Source organism: Sorex araneus, chromosome 7, assembly GCF_027595985.1.
Source record: "Sorex araneus isolate mSorAra2 chromosome 7, mSorAra2.pri, whole genome shotgun sequence".
Taxonomy (NCBI): domain Eukaryota; kingdom Metazoa; phylum Chordata; class Mammalia; order Eulipotyphla; family Soricidae; genus Sorex; species Sorex araneus.
In genome coordinates this window covers 18,127,840-18,143,585 of record NC_073308.1, presented here as the reverse complement: position 1 = coordinate 18,143,585, position 15,746 = coordinate 18,127,840, and positions in this window count along the sequence as shown.

Genomic DNA, 15,746 nt, shown 5'->3' with positions numbered 1-15,746 from the left:
CTCTTATCAAGTCATAGTCATCTCAGCACATGGGGCTTTCTCTGTTGCTTTAATCCAGTACTTGACAAATGGACTTTTATTACTGGCACTTGTATTACTGTCAACTAGCTATTTGGGCTCTGACAGCTTTGTGGAGGAGCCTGGAAATTCAAATGGGGTGGTGGCAGAGTTGAAAGGGGTGTTTGTTCAATGCACAAATGTAAGGGACACAGTCATCTTTGGTCTCTTCATCTTGGACCCTCCATCCTCGTCCTACTATGTTGGCGATGCCAGCCAGTCTCTTCAGGATCCCTCTGAAGCATTAGGTGGTACAAGCATCTCCTCAAGAGACATATTTTTTTCTGGACTGAAAAGCAGAAACTGACCCTGTAACCCAACTAAGGACAACAACCGATGAAGTACTTTAGATAAAGTCTTCGAACTGACAAAAACCAAAGTCATAAGGGTTTAATTTTCTGACTGCTAGACAAGACCAGTCTCTCGAGAGCTGTCAGTTTAAGGAAAAGCTTCTCTCCTTCCCAGACTATCATGCATTTGCTGATGAATTGAAGGTGGATAATTTTTTATCCATCTCATGAGCAAGTGCAAAAGGTAGTAATTGGTAATTCTTAGAGAGAATGGGCTAGCTCTCAAGGCAATCCCAGGAGACTTTTTTGGGAAATTGGCCATCATTTGGAATTGCATTAATAAGAACACTGTCTGGAATCGGACACTTGGAATTGGTAGGAATGTTTTTTTTTTCTTCAGAAACATAAAGTATCCATATTCTATATTCACACATAAATTATGTAAATGGATAAAATACTCATCATTAGAGTTTGACCTTGATGTTAGGACACATTGATATTATAGGCGATGTTCTTTGAAATTTTGCAAATTTTTGACATTAGTTATGGTTCAGTGCCAGTATCAAGATCATTAGTGTTGAGTCAAATACTTTTGGGTTCACAAGATAGTAATTAAAATGACATTTTGAACTATTTATGTATTTCATGCAATGAGAGTATATATGTGTATGTACAGTTCATCTCCAATTTATCATCTTTTTGTGTCACTTATTTCCTCCCCCCATTTGTGTGTGTGTGTGTGTGTGTGTTGCGTGTGTAATGATTGAAGTGCGGGGGAGAATGTGGGTTGATCCTGGCAGAGAAAGGGCATGGTTCAAAGACTGAGCCAGAGAAAATTCTATCCAAAGGACCCTGAGTTCTTCCACTGGGGGAAATTCCCCTAATACATGTTGCCTTCTTTTAGGTTTGTAATTTAATTAATTATATTAAAATTTAAGTAATATGATTATAATAGGGTTAACTTTAATTGTATTATAACTTAATAGTAAAGTGGTTATAACAGTGTTGACTTTAATTTATTAACTTAATTATTATATTTTGTATTTTAAGTAACCTGAAAACTTTATATTTTAAGTAACCTAGTACCAACTTTCATAGTTTTGATGATCAAAGTCACTATGTCTTTACCACCATTGAAACACCCCAGAGCTGCCTCCTCTTCTGTCCTTATGTCACCTTTATCTTGCCTTCTACCCTCCCATCCCACCACTGCTTGCTAATCTGATATTGCAATCAAAGTCCAAGGATTTGTCTTCATTTGATACATTTTGTTTTGTTTCTGTATATACCAAAGATGAGTAAGATCATCTAGTATTTGTTCTTCTCCCTCTGACTCATTTCATGTATTGTGATGCCCTCCAACTTGGATGTCCATCCAAGTAGCTTCAAACTGCAAGATTTCATCTTTTCCACACACAGTGGTATAGACAATTGCCAAAACAATTTTGCTATCTTAAGGGAAGACGTACTACTGTCAGACAAAATCTTCTTTCAAAAAAGACAAGCTTAGAATAAGCTCTGCTTATTCTAAGGAGATTGAATTCTATAGTTGAGAAGAATGCATGTGCATCATCCAGTATTCTGGAGGCAAATTGATTGATAGCTGAAGTGAGATCAGATACATTGCAGGAAGAGATCTTGTAAAACTTTGCAACTCTGTCACCATTTATGCAGTGTTATTATAAAATATTAAAAATTTTAAAACATGTTAACCAAATGTTTGTTATCCTTAAAAGTGAACTCTGACTGGGGAGGTGCCTACAAAAGGCAAGTCCACAGACTTCCTGAACATTTGCATCATTGACCTGAGATCCAGTGGATGTCGGAAAGACATTCCTTGTCTTTATACCCTGAAATTTAAAGTCAATGAGCTTCAAAGAGATAGCTCAGCAGACTGGAGCACATGCTGTGCTACAGGAGAAAGATCACCAGCCCATGTTTTCCCTTGAACATGTGTCTCATTTGCTTGTCTCTATGCATTTTTGCTTTCTCCAACTCTGAAAAAATCCACATTCTCTCTTGAATACATATTTTTTCTCTTTCTCTCCCCTCATGTCTTTCTAAGCAAGTTTCATTCAATAAAAACTATAAATTATTCAGTTTATTCTTACCTCTTTTCTCAGAAAATGTTGGTCTTGTTCCCAAATAAAATTACCAATTTTTCTTCTTATTTCTGTAAGAAAAAAATTCCAAAACTATTTTTTAAAGAAATTATATAACTTTTTGAATTTACAACAAAATCATCTAAAAATGTATTTAAAGCTTTGCTTCTACTGCATTTTGAGACCATTGTAGAGTTTCTGTGCTTCATTAAGTGCCAATTTCTTTAACAGAGGTATTATTAAAGACAATTTTTTGGCCAGGGGTATATCTCAGCAGTAGAACTTTTGCTTTGCATGTGGGACACACACACATATGCACGCGCACACACACACATACTGGTTATCCAGTCACAATAATTTTTTTCTCTTTTGGATTTTGGGCCATACCTGACTGTGTTAAGTGGATATTCTCAGCTTTGTGCTCAGGACTTGCTTGTAGTGGTGCTCAGAGGACCAGTTGGTGCCAGGAATTGAACAAGGGTCAAACACATGCAAGGGGAGCACCTTAATTCTTGGGAAATTTCTCCAACCAAAATATTTTTTCTTTTCTTCAGTTTTTGGGCCATACCTGGTGATGCTCAGGACTTATTCCTGCCTCTGCACTTAGGTATTACTCCTGGCGGGGGCCAGTGAACCATATGGGGTGAATGGAATTGAATTTAGGATAGCTGTATACAAGGCCAATGCCTTACCCACTGCATTATCTCTTTGGCCCTCAAAATAACAATTCTTAAATGTGTAGAGCAGAGGTCATCAACAATCTAATAACTCACTTTGCAAAAAGAATGGATAAGGGAACCAAAAAGATTTTTCATGGGTTAAGGCACTGGCCTCGCATGCAGCCAACCCTGGTTCAACTATATGGTGTTGCATGCTCTCCCAAGCACTGTTGGGGAAAACTCCCAAACACAGAGCTGGGAAAAGACCTACCACCTACCATTAGTGTGTATGGTCCACACATGCCATAAGGGATGGATAAGGGCCTGAAAGACACAAATGGGAGACCCAGACTTGAACCCTGGAACTTCATGTTTTCCAGAGCACCACCAGGAAAGACTCCCAGTACCATGCTGGGAGCAGCCTCTAAGCACTGCCAGGTGTGGCCATAAAACGAAAATAAATGAATAAAAGAATGATGGGCAATATGCTTAATGAGCAAGGAATTTAAGAATGCTTGCATAATCAAAGACTATATCATCTTCTTACATCAGCGATCTGAAAAGTTTCTACAGACCCAAGCTATTTATTATAGTAGCAATTAGTTACATATGGGTGTGATATTGAAATATATAGCTAGTACAACTGAAATGTGATGCAGAAAATCAATGCTGGATGTCAAAGACTTAATATGAAATAAAATAATGAAAAACATAAATTATCATACATTATGCACATAAAATACTATTATAATAAATAAAATATATTCCTGAAATTTAAAAAAAGTTAATGAGCTGTGTTTAAGTAAATACTTTAGCACTGTATCACTGTAATCCGTTGTTCATTGATTTGCTCGAGTGGGTACCAGTAATGTCTCCATTGTGAGACTTGTTGTTACTGTTTTTGGCAAACCGAATACACCACAGGGAGCTTGCCAGGCTCTGCTGTGCGGGTGGGATACTCTCAGTAGCTTGCTGGGCTCTCCAAGAGGGAAGGAGGAATTGAGCCCAGATTGACTGCATGCAAGGCAAATGCCGTACCCACTGTGCTATCGCTCCGGCCATCTATGGCCATATCACCCTGAACACGCTGATCTCATCTGATCTCTAGCAAGAATTGAAAAATACAAGACTTTTTTTTTTTTGCAGATGCTAGATTCCCACCCCCCCAACTTAGGATCATTGGAAACCTCTGTGAACCTTGGTTCCCTGGGGCCTGGCCTATGTAACCCAACTGGGAAAGGTGGAAGGGAAAGTCTGTTTCGGATTGTTCAATCTTGTACAAAATTGGCACCGAGATGCCAGAGGGGATCTTGGGTTATTGCCGGGTTTCTGGCCAAGATGATTGGGGTGTCAGGTGTTGCTTTGTTGGATCCTCTCCGGGAAGGTCCATTAGAAACATGCTCACAGAAGGTAACTTCTGAGATGAAAGCGGCTTCCTCCCTCCAGGATCCCTTTTAGCCGTGTCTACACTGGACATGAGAGCCTGTACCGCCTGAGGGGCTGAGGGCTTCCAGCAGAGCCGCCCAGGTCAGGGACCCCTTCCCCCGGAGACAAGCCCATTTCGTGCCTCTGTCCAACTATGTGAACGTTAGTCTGGTCCCCACAACTCCCCGCCCATGCCTCCTAACTCCACATTCATATTCTGTCCTGGTTTTACTTTCAAGCCCAGTATTTTGGGGAGATTGGCCTGGAGACACCCCCACAAAACTTCTCTGTTGTTTTTGACACCGGCTCCTCCAATCTCTGGGTCTCATCCAAGAAATGCTACTTCTTCAGCCTTCCTTGCTGTGAGTTTTTAGGAGTCTGGGGGAGGGAAGGAAGAAGGTGGCTGAACAGGACTGAAGGGAAAACGGAGGGCAAAATACTCACTTTCCGCCCGTTTTGTTATTCCCAGCTACTGCCTTAGTGCTGACACGTAGCCGCTGCTGGGGACATGCTTCAGCCGCGGTGTCAGGTGCATACGTGTGCTGTGCTGCTGGAATTTCAGGGGTGCATGCAGAGAGGTCCTGCGCTCCAATTTTCAATACTTTATGAACTTAATATTAAAACCCATGATGTTTCACTGACAAACACAAACAGTTAAAAATGAGAATGAGAAAATGGTTAGAAATTATGCAAGAAGAATACATAGAATTGACAGGAATAATTTGCTGTTCATGTTCCGGTGAATCAGATATATAGTTTGCCTTTTATTTTTATCATAATGGAGGAAATAGAGGTCCAACTGGAAAGTTCAAAAAGAAAGATAAAAAACCCAGAAGATGACTCAGTGCCTTAAAGTGCTTTCTTGGCCAAGCTCTAGGGTGAATTCAAGCCCGAGTGACACCACAAGCGTTAAGGCAAGGTGAAATGCCTTGCTAGGATCCTTTCAATGAGAAAAAGAATGGTAACTTAAAAAGTTCAATTACCATTGAGCATAGAAATAACTATAAATGTCTGAACGTTTTCTAATATTTCTCCTAATATTTTGTGTTCACAGATATTTGTATTTGTTTAACAATTTAAACCTTGAAAGCCATTTGATCTTTATCCCCATATATGCATACTTACTCCTTATTTTCATATCTTGGTGTAAATTAACATAGTGCATTCTCTAATAGATACATTGCACAAGAAATTTCCCCCTTTCTATTAATGGGCAGTTACTGATATTTTTAATTTGTTAAATTATGAATAATATTTTGGTAAGTTTCTTAGTACAATATTTTTCTTACAAATTGAGTATAATTTCTTAAAATAAATTTTGCATAAGGGTGTTACTATCCAAGTGATATTTTAAAAGCTTAATTTTTAAGGGATTTTTAAAATTCATTCTAATTGTAGGAGCCCAAAAAACACAGAAAGACATGAAGATTAAAAATAATGATTGCATACAATCCTACATACTAGAAAAATAATCCTATACACTAGAAAAAAATGTTTTTCAGTATGTTTCCCTCAATCTTCTTTTTCATATGAACATAAACATACAAACATCATATTCATTTAACATTTATTTATACCATTGAAATATTATTGCACTTATAGATTTGAGTTTTTTTAGCACTTCACATTTTGTTTGCTATAATTATTTTATTTTCTCAGGTCACCAGTTTCCATAATACAGTTTTATGAGCATATTGTTAATCATGAGTCATCTATTTATTGGTGATTTCTTAGGCTAGTTCCAGAATTTTATCATTATAAATAAGTATCTCTTTATGTACCCCTGAATTTTTTTCTTTAGGATAGGGTTTCAGAATTCATATTTCTGGGTCAAAGGCTGTATACTTTTAGAAATTTATACTGTTCTACTATTGATTTTCAGAAAAGTTCATTCTTCCTTCAATGGTCCCTGGCTCATGGAACTGTCATGAATGCTGAACAATAATACCATCACTGTCATTGTGTTGCTCATCAATTTGTTCGAGCGGACACCAGTAATGTCTCTCATTGTGAGACTTGTTGTTACTGTTTTTGGCATATCCAATATGCCATGGGTAGCTTGCCATCTAAAGTCTCACCACTTTTATTACCAGTGCAGTTTTCTACCATGTGCTTAGTTCCCCAAATTGTTATGCAGAATAATAAATTTTGGTTGTTATTTGTGGGTTGGAGCGATAGCACAGAGGGTAGGGCATTTGCCTTGCATGCGGCCAACCTGGGTTCGATTTCTCCATCCCTCTCAGAGAGCCCAGCAAGCTACGGAGAGTATTCTGCTCTCATGGCAGAGTCTGGCAAGCTACTCCTGGCATATTCAATATGCCAAAAACAGTAGCAACACGTCTCACAATGGGGATGTTACTGGTGCCCACTCCAGCAAATTGATGAAAAACGGGATGACAGTGGTACCATTATTCCTCAATTTAAGATGGCTTAATCAATTGTCCTAGGTCATATAAACATCATTTTTTGCTGTTTTTTGTATTATGTTATAATAGCAACCTATTTTGAATATAATATTATTTTCTATATAGACTTAATATTGGTTTCAAGTTCCTCCGTCTTTATGCTGTTATTTTTATTGTGCATTTGTACAATTTATAAGATTTATACACAGGTATGAGTGATAGCAAGAGTGGAGATAGAATTGCTTTGGGTCTGATAAGGCAGATACTTAATACATCATTCACTGATTGTAAAATGTGATTTCCCAAATTATTTAAGTTTCAGAATATGGAGAAATTAGGATAAATGTGTCTCCTTATACGGAAAGACAATACCTTATTAGAGTCACTTCACAATTCAGTTATTTTAACAGGAAATGAAAGAATAAAGAAGACTGAAAGTGGCACTGAAATTAAGAGAAAGACAGGATTTTATTTTTTAATCTTTTAAAATATAGCACATAACAGTGCCTAAGCAAAGGCTCAGTGGAAGATCCTAAGATTTGTCCATTCTGTTTACTTGCAAACTCCCTCCTCTTTATTTCAGGACATGTGAGTTCCTTTCTTTGCTGCATGTGCTGGGAAATAAAGAATAAGTTAGTTCAACAAGATTTTATAGAAAGTTTGCTGTTATTTATTTAGTTAGTTAGTTAGTTATGGCTGTTGGATCACACCCAGTGATGCTCAATGGTTATTCCTGGTGGTGCTCAGGGGATCATATGGGAGGCCGGGAATCGAACCCAGGTCAGCTGTGTGCAAGGCAAATGCAAATACTGTACTATCACTCCAGCTCCTGTAAGATCATTTTTAGAGAAAACAATTCCATTCTAGTTTTTTGACTGTTTTTGAATTAGGGCCACAACCAGAGGCGTTCAGGCTTTACTCCTGGTTCTGTGTTCAGGGATCATTCTTAGTGGGTCTCATGGAACCATATGGAGTCCTGGGAAATGAATGTCGGTCAACCACATTCAAGGTCAGCACACCACATGCTGTACTATCTTCTGGACCCTCCACTGTAGTTTTTACTTAACCTTTTATTGGAGGGTCTTTCCTAAGCAGTACTCTAAAAGCTGGGGGCCCCACTGATAATTCTCAGCTGGTCAGGTCAGTGGTTCAATATAAGGGCCTGAGGATGTGGTGCTGCCTGCCGAGGGTTGCAGGAATTTCCCCTGGCAATGTCTTAGATGTTGGTGATGCTGGAAGGGCAGGTGGTACTGGGAACCAAACCAAGGTCAGGTGGATGCAAGACACATCCCCTCACAGATCTTTTATCCCCTCGCCCCTTTCTTGTGCTTGTTAAAATTTAAGTTTTTCTTTTATTTTTTAACTGAATCACAGTGAGATACACAGTTACAAAGTTGTTCATGATTGGGTTTCAGTTGTACATTGTTCTGACACCCGTCCATTCATCAGTGCACATTTCCCACCACCAATGTCTCCATTTTACCCCCTCCCCCAAACTGCCTTTATGGCAGGCACTTTTCCTCCCTCCCCCTCCTTTTGGGCATTATGGTTTTCAATCTCTTGTACTTTTTAAAGAGCTTTGCTCTTTGGTTAAGAAGTTTACAATTGCTTAATTATTATGAAATAAGCCTTAGCAGTATAAGCATACTATTCTGAGTAATGGGGTGATAGTACTGGGTGATACAGGGCTATCTTAACTGGCAGTGATTCCATTAGCGATTACAGTTTGATTCTTCTTTCCAAACTTACTTAATATTAAAGTATCCCAAATGATCTAAGTCACAATATAAATACCAGAGGATCATATTTCATCTCTACATATCCCATGCAGCTATTTGAAATCTTCTAGAGATGAAGTTAAATATTTTGCTTTATCATTTTTACTTAGATTGGCCAGTATTTGGTAAACAAGTATATGTATCTCATTGTATATGCAGATGATACTTAAGCAAACATTAGCAAAGTACCATCTTTAATCAAGTGATCTTATCAATAACTGGTTGTAAATAAACAATGTTAAACTGGTTCAAGTTAAATGCTGCCTTTTTGATAGAGAGCAGAATAGAAATAAAAAGTCAGGGGCTGTATAGGACTTCAGATTTTTGGTTTTCAAGATCTTTTGCTAAAGTAATTAATTAGTATTCATGGTACCTTGGGAGGTAAATATTATCATCTTAATTTTCAACAAAATTAAAGAATAAAGCTTAAGTGGTTTCTCCCAGGATACAAAGGGATTTTTATTTTTGTTTTTTACAGTGAAAATGGAAATGCCCTTGTTTAGTAAAATTTACTGAAGTTTACCTGAAATTTACTATGCCTAGTAAAACAGAGGACAGAAAACTCTAATAATCTAGATCTACATCACCTGGTTCCTACATGACAGTTTACACAGTACCTGGTACGTATAGTTGTGCATTGACCCCATTCCAGGTACACATAGCTTGCTTGCAACAAATGGATTTGATGTTTTCCCTTTTCAACTGATTAAAGAAAAAGGCGTATATATCTGCTTCTCTTTATGAACTACACACTAGCTATTCACGTATAGTTCAAACTTTACTTATCTGTGTATTTGGTTACTGATCAAAATAACTTGGGCAGAACAATAGTGCAGCGAATAGGGCACCTGCCTTGCAAGCAGCAGAGCCAGGTTTGATCCCAGGTACCACAAATGGTCCCTCTAGTTCCTCTAGGAGTGATTTCTGAGCACAGAGCCAAGAGTAAGCCTTGAGCACTGTTGGGTATGGCAAAACCAAAAAAAAAAAACTGGGAAAAAAGTAGAATGCATGACCCTGTTGATTTTGTTCTTCTGTTTTTGCTCTTATGACAAGTGTGAGTCTCTCCTTTGAGGAGAGGGGGTATATCATTAGTCCCATCTCAGCTGCCAAGACCAGGGATTGGAGTCTCCAGGCTCCCTGGAGAGTTCCAGAAGCTGCATTAACATGCCTGGATTTTCTGGGGAAAGGTGAGACTCTAGTCACAGCATCCATGGTTGAGGGACCCCAACCAGACAGCCAAGTTCTCCCAGAAGATGTGTCCAGGAGGAGAGGGAGACCCAGCAGGACCTCTCCCAGATAAAGTTGGGTTCCATCTACTAGTTTGCGGCCAGAAGTACAAACAAACTCTAAATTCAGTCAAGACTCAAGGAAAGGGGCTCTAGACCCCACCCCCAGAAAAAAGCTGTGCATTATCCAAAGTGCAGTAAGTCAGAAGGTTATTTCTGGGAGGAAAGAAACCCACCAGCTACTATATTCACGTAGAAAAAAATAGAAATTAATGATATCTTCCCATCTTGATTTCAGATGAAAGAGTATAAATGAAGACAGGTTCAGACTGCAGTCACTATGTGAGTCGAAAGCAAAACAGGCCCATGTCCTTTCTCTCGAAATATCTGTGAGGTAAGTCTGTCATGGAGGGGCCCCATGTAAAATTTTGGAATGTGGTATTAAAAAACAAATCCCTTCCTGACAAAACTCTAACATCAAGTTCTTCCCACAGTTCCCAAAAGCCTATGACTAGACTGTGTTCTGGATCTTTAGTTGCCTCAACTCACCATTTTAGGTTGTAATCTCACCTTTTCTTTTTTCCCCTTGGGTTTCTTTGGCTGCACTGGCACAGCTCAGGGCGTCCTCCTGGCTCTGCCCTCAGGGGTCACCCCTAGCGGGCTTGAGGCATGCTCTGCAGTTGATGCTCAGGATCTGTCAGTTGTGTGCACACCAAGGGCCTTCCTCCCTGTCCTATCTTTCCAGCCCCTATGACCTTTGATAAGGACACTCACTTTGGTGGGAACAGGCTGTAAGGCAATAGTTTCAGCCCCTTTTTTGACATGAATTTTTATAATGCTTTTCTAGAACTGAATGCAAACAAAAGGAAGTTATGGGTTTTACTAGTTGATATTGTTCAAGCTAAAACATTAGTCTTCCACTTCTCAGTAGAATCTCTGAGCAGGAACCCGATGGAGCATCAAACATACTTCACACAGAAAGATTGTTCTATTATTTTTGAGTTAACAGTGATCTCCATAACCATCTGCTAGGGTCACTGATTTCAATCTCTTATGATACAAGTTTATTAGTTATGAATTTCTCGTTTAAGTGCAAGTGACTTAAGGACATTGGTGGAGGGCCTTGGATACTTTGGTGGTGTTAAATTATGGTAACCATACATTGAAAGCATAAGCTTTTGCAGTATTGTAAACATGTGACTGAAACTCATAATTTAATTAAACAAAATTTAAAAGGATGTTTTTTAAAAGATCTAGTTTAGAAAGAATGAAAGTAAAAAAAAATAGCTCCAAAATTAAGAAAATAAACTGACAGTGAACCCATGGGACAGATTGCTGTTTGTAGGGCAGTAGAGACAACTAGAGCCAAAATCACAAACACTGGCATAGTTCTGAGAGAAAACTACCACTATTCAACTTAGATTGTGCTTGTAGATGTTTATATTTTACACTTGTAATGACTTAAATTCCTTGTGAATAGTGAGGTGTGTACCGAACGTCCTTTAGTCCTTGGAAGCAGCTGGTGGTGTATCAGGCCTTAAAGAATAAAACATTTGACAAAATTGTTTAAGAGTAATTCACAAAAGTGATAGAAATATACCTCTGACATATGGGCTAATATTCTAAGCATGCAATTGTAGATATCAGGATATCTCATCATTCTCAACAAGCTTTTAAGTGAAATGGAAGCTTGCAAATTTGAACATCTGCTCCATTATTTTACACTTACAAAAGAGAATATTTAGAAAAATGAAGGAGAAACAGAGTCTGCTCTAGCGGTGGAGTCATAGAAACGATTATCCAGTTACCTAAAAACCCCAAATGTTAACACTAAGTTAAGCAAATTATTTTCCAAAATAGAGATAAAAGGAACTTACATCAACGCAATTAAAGTTACTCCAACAAAACTACAGCTAACACACTCTGAACAGTGGTGGGTGTCTCTGGACCTTGGGTTGGGTGTATGGTGGAACATTTTTTACTTCAAAAATGAGTGCAGCCTCATCTATGGTATATAGAATAACAGAGTGGGAGACTAACACCCAAGAATTGTAGAAATAAGTACCAGGAGGTTGACTCCATGGCTTGGAGGCTGGCCTCACATTCTGGGGAAAGGGCAACTCAGAGAAGCGATCACCAACTATAATGTAGTCGAAGGCCATGTGGGGGAAGGGAGTTGCGGGCTGAATGAGGGCTAGAGACTGAGCACAGTGGCCACTCAACACCTTTATTGCAAACCACAACAGCTAATTAGAGAGAGAGAACAGAAGGGAATGCCCTGCCACAGTGGCAGGGTGGGGTGGGGGGAGATGGGATTGGGGAGGGTGGGAGGGATGCTGGTTTTACTGGTGGTGGAGAATGGGCACTGGTGAAGGGATGGGTTTCCGAACTTTGTATGAGGGAAGCATAAGCACAAAAGTGTATAAATCTGTAACTGTACCCTCACGGTGATTCACTAATTAAAAATAAATAATTTTTTTTTAAAAATGAGTGCAGCTTTCCTCTAAACTCCAGTATTATCTCATTTTTAAAAAAGCAGTTGTTTTCAATTCTTACCTAATCGTGTCCTGACTGTCTTGAAAAAAATGGTGTATAAAATAATCTAGGTTATTAATCTGAGAATATAACATATAAGTCATCTATATGTATATCTATTACATTAACTCTACCTACCTATTAGACTGGTACATATATAAATAAACATCTTTAATAGTCAACAATATTTTCAAAGTAATTAAGATAAAGTTTCAGTCTATTAAATACATATATATGTATGTATACATATATATATATATATATATATATATATATGCCTTTTGGGTCACAACCAGTGATGCTCAGGGGTTACTGCTGGCTCTGCACTCAGGAATTACTCCTGGCAGTGCATGGGGAACCATATAGAAGTTGGGAATCGAACCTGGGTTGGCCGCGTGCAAGGCCAACGCCCTACCCACTGTGCTATCGCTCTAGTCCCTAACATATTTTTTAAATTTACTTCATTTTGCTTGAATAGTGTTGTTATCTGATGAAGCTGCTAAACTCTTCACAACTGATCTCGGTGGATGCACCATTAAAAAATGTTAATATTTTATTCTCTCTTCTTCCCTCCTCCCTTGATAACCTTAAGTGCCAGTCCCTCCGACCCTCCAGGTAGTATTTTACCTGTATTTCCCACAAGGGATAAAACAGTCTGGGGAAGGGGGTGCAGGGATGATCCAGTAGGCAATAGTAGCCTCAGGTTCAATTGGGGGAGGGACATTTTCATTTTTCTTAAAAAGGTAATTTTCCAGGGATCACTGAGTGATTTTATTTTTTTCTGAAAAATGGACAGTAAATAAGTTTGGCTGGGAACCTCTGACACAGGGTTTATTTTCATTTGTCATTATTCATTTCCTCCTTTTATTTCTTTATATGCTACATGTGAATGAGATCATCCAGCGTTTGTCCTTCTCCCTCTTTGCTTAACATGACACCCTTTTGTTCTACCCAAGTTGTAATACTTTTACTACCAGATTTCATCTTATTCTATATGTGAGTAGCAATCCATTGGCTATATTATACCAAACCTTATTTATCTCTCATCTTTGGTTGGGTCCTTTGGTCATTGCAGATCCCTGCTATTATAAATAGTGCTGCAAAGAACAAAGGTATTCATACAACTTTTCAAATTAATGTTCTGTATGTGTGGGGTTGGTGCCAAGGGGTGGAATTGCTAGGTCAAATGGTAATTCTATTTTCAATTTTTTGAGAAGTCTCAATATTGTTTTCAATGGAGACTGAACTAGAAGACATTCCCATGGTGAATGAGGGTTCCTTACTCACTGCATCTCTGTCAACACTGGTCGCTTCCAGATGTTTTGGTATAGGTTGTTCCCTCCAGTGTGAGATGACACTTTAATTTTAATTTACAGTTCCCTGATACTCAGTGATGATAAGCACTTTTTCCTAAACAAGATGGTCATCTATATGTCTTCTTTGAGGAAGTATCTGTTCATCTCCTCTTCCCATTTTTGATGTGATTTTTTGTTGTTATTGTTGGGTTCTGTAAAAGCTTTTTATAAATAAATGCACTGTTATGAGTGTTTGAGCAATGAGTTAAACATTCCCACTAACTGGAAGAATGATGGCACCAGAGGAAATGAAGACTAGAGAAGAGAAACTTTAATTTGCCAAGGGCAAAGCATTCATGTTCTTGTTAAAGAGCACTGTAAACTTCACATTTACTGCCATTTCTTTCCACCAAGGATCAATACGAATCACAGGAAAATTGGGAAACTCTGTTCAAATCTTCTCTTGTGAAAAAAAGCTGCATTTCCTGTCTTTTCATGGTCAGAATTATCTTAACAATCACAAAAGCACCAAATTATGTCAATATTTAATTTCATTTTGAAATGTTGGGAGTCGATTTTGACTTAAAAATATTACACAATAAAACTTACACTCATATTTGTGCAACAAAAAACATTCAAGAAGCACTATAGGTTTTTGCATTAAAAAGTCTTCCAAGGGTTAAATCAATAACACAATGGTTCCAAATCTTTGCTTAAAATATACTCCTCTTAGGGAAAAAAAAAGAAAAATGATGGGTATTCACATGATTGACAACCTTTCCAAATAGAAGTGTTGCTATAATTAAGCAATAATGTATGAGTGAGTGTACATTATGACAAATTGGAAGCTTGGTTGATTAGATTGAGCATATAAGCTGTCAGTATAATTATCATATTTTAATCATTTTTCTCCATTTTTTATAACAGCATTGTCTTCAGCCTCATTTGGTGCTTATTAGATTGATATTCTAAGAGGAATTGTACAACATAAAACATGTCTTTAAACTGGATGAACTTTAGATAAGGCTTTAGTTATGTCTATAAACATTTATAATGGTTGCTGTTATGCTTCTACTTTCTGTCTACTGTTGTACTGTGTGTAAAAATGAACACTGCTTTTTCAAAATGGAATAAATGAAGTTGAGTCTATATAGCTTCTTGAAACACCACTATATTTCAATAGGTGCATATAAAATATTTATTATAGCTCTGAAAATATAGACTTTTATTTTCTTCCATAGCTTGTTCTCTCTGTGGGCAGAATTCAGATGGAGATCTGGATCTTCTAGGGCAATTCTTTGCTTCTGTAACTGTAATCACAAATATTGAGTCCATCAGCAGCAGAGAAAAGGCATTTTTAAAGAGAGGAGGGAAGTGGACTTGATGGTCCAGGTTCTACTTACACAGAGCTGTTCATCCAAAGAGGAGAGAATACTCAGAGAAAGAGAAGACATCCCTTAGTGTCTAGGTTTTAAGTATAAAGCCTTTAAATGGGATATTCTGATGTTCTGATGTGAAGATTTAGGGTCTTGAATATTAATGTTCATGTCTCCAGATCAGATGATGTTAGCTCAAGAGTTCCAACAATCCATCTCCTTAGCATGAATAGAAACATTTGGCAGACTGTCTGTATTTTCACCTTTACAGGCTGCAATGTTCAAGCTGTCTGAAATTCAGGTTCTAGGAGTATGCATGCCTAGAACCTGCTGACGTCTCCATTTGCTCTGTTTTTAAAAGCTTTTGAAGAAAGATACCAGAGCTTGGAGTCCATCCGTTCAATTATGCATGCACTTACTTCAAGGGAACAGTTCTCTCAAGCTAAAAACAGAGTTTTTTGTTTGTTTGTTTGTTTGTTTGTTTGTTTGTTTGCTTTTTGGGTCACACCTGGCGATGCACAGGGGTTACTCCTGGCTTTGCACTCAGGAATTACTCTTGGCGGTGCTCAGGGGACCATATGAGATGCTGGGAATCAAA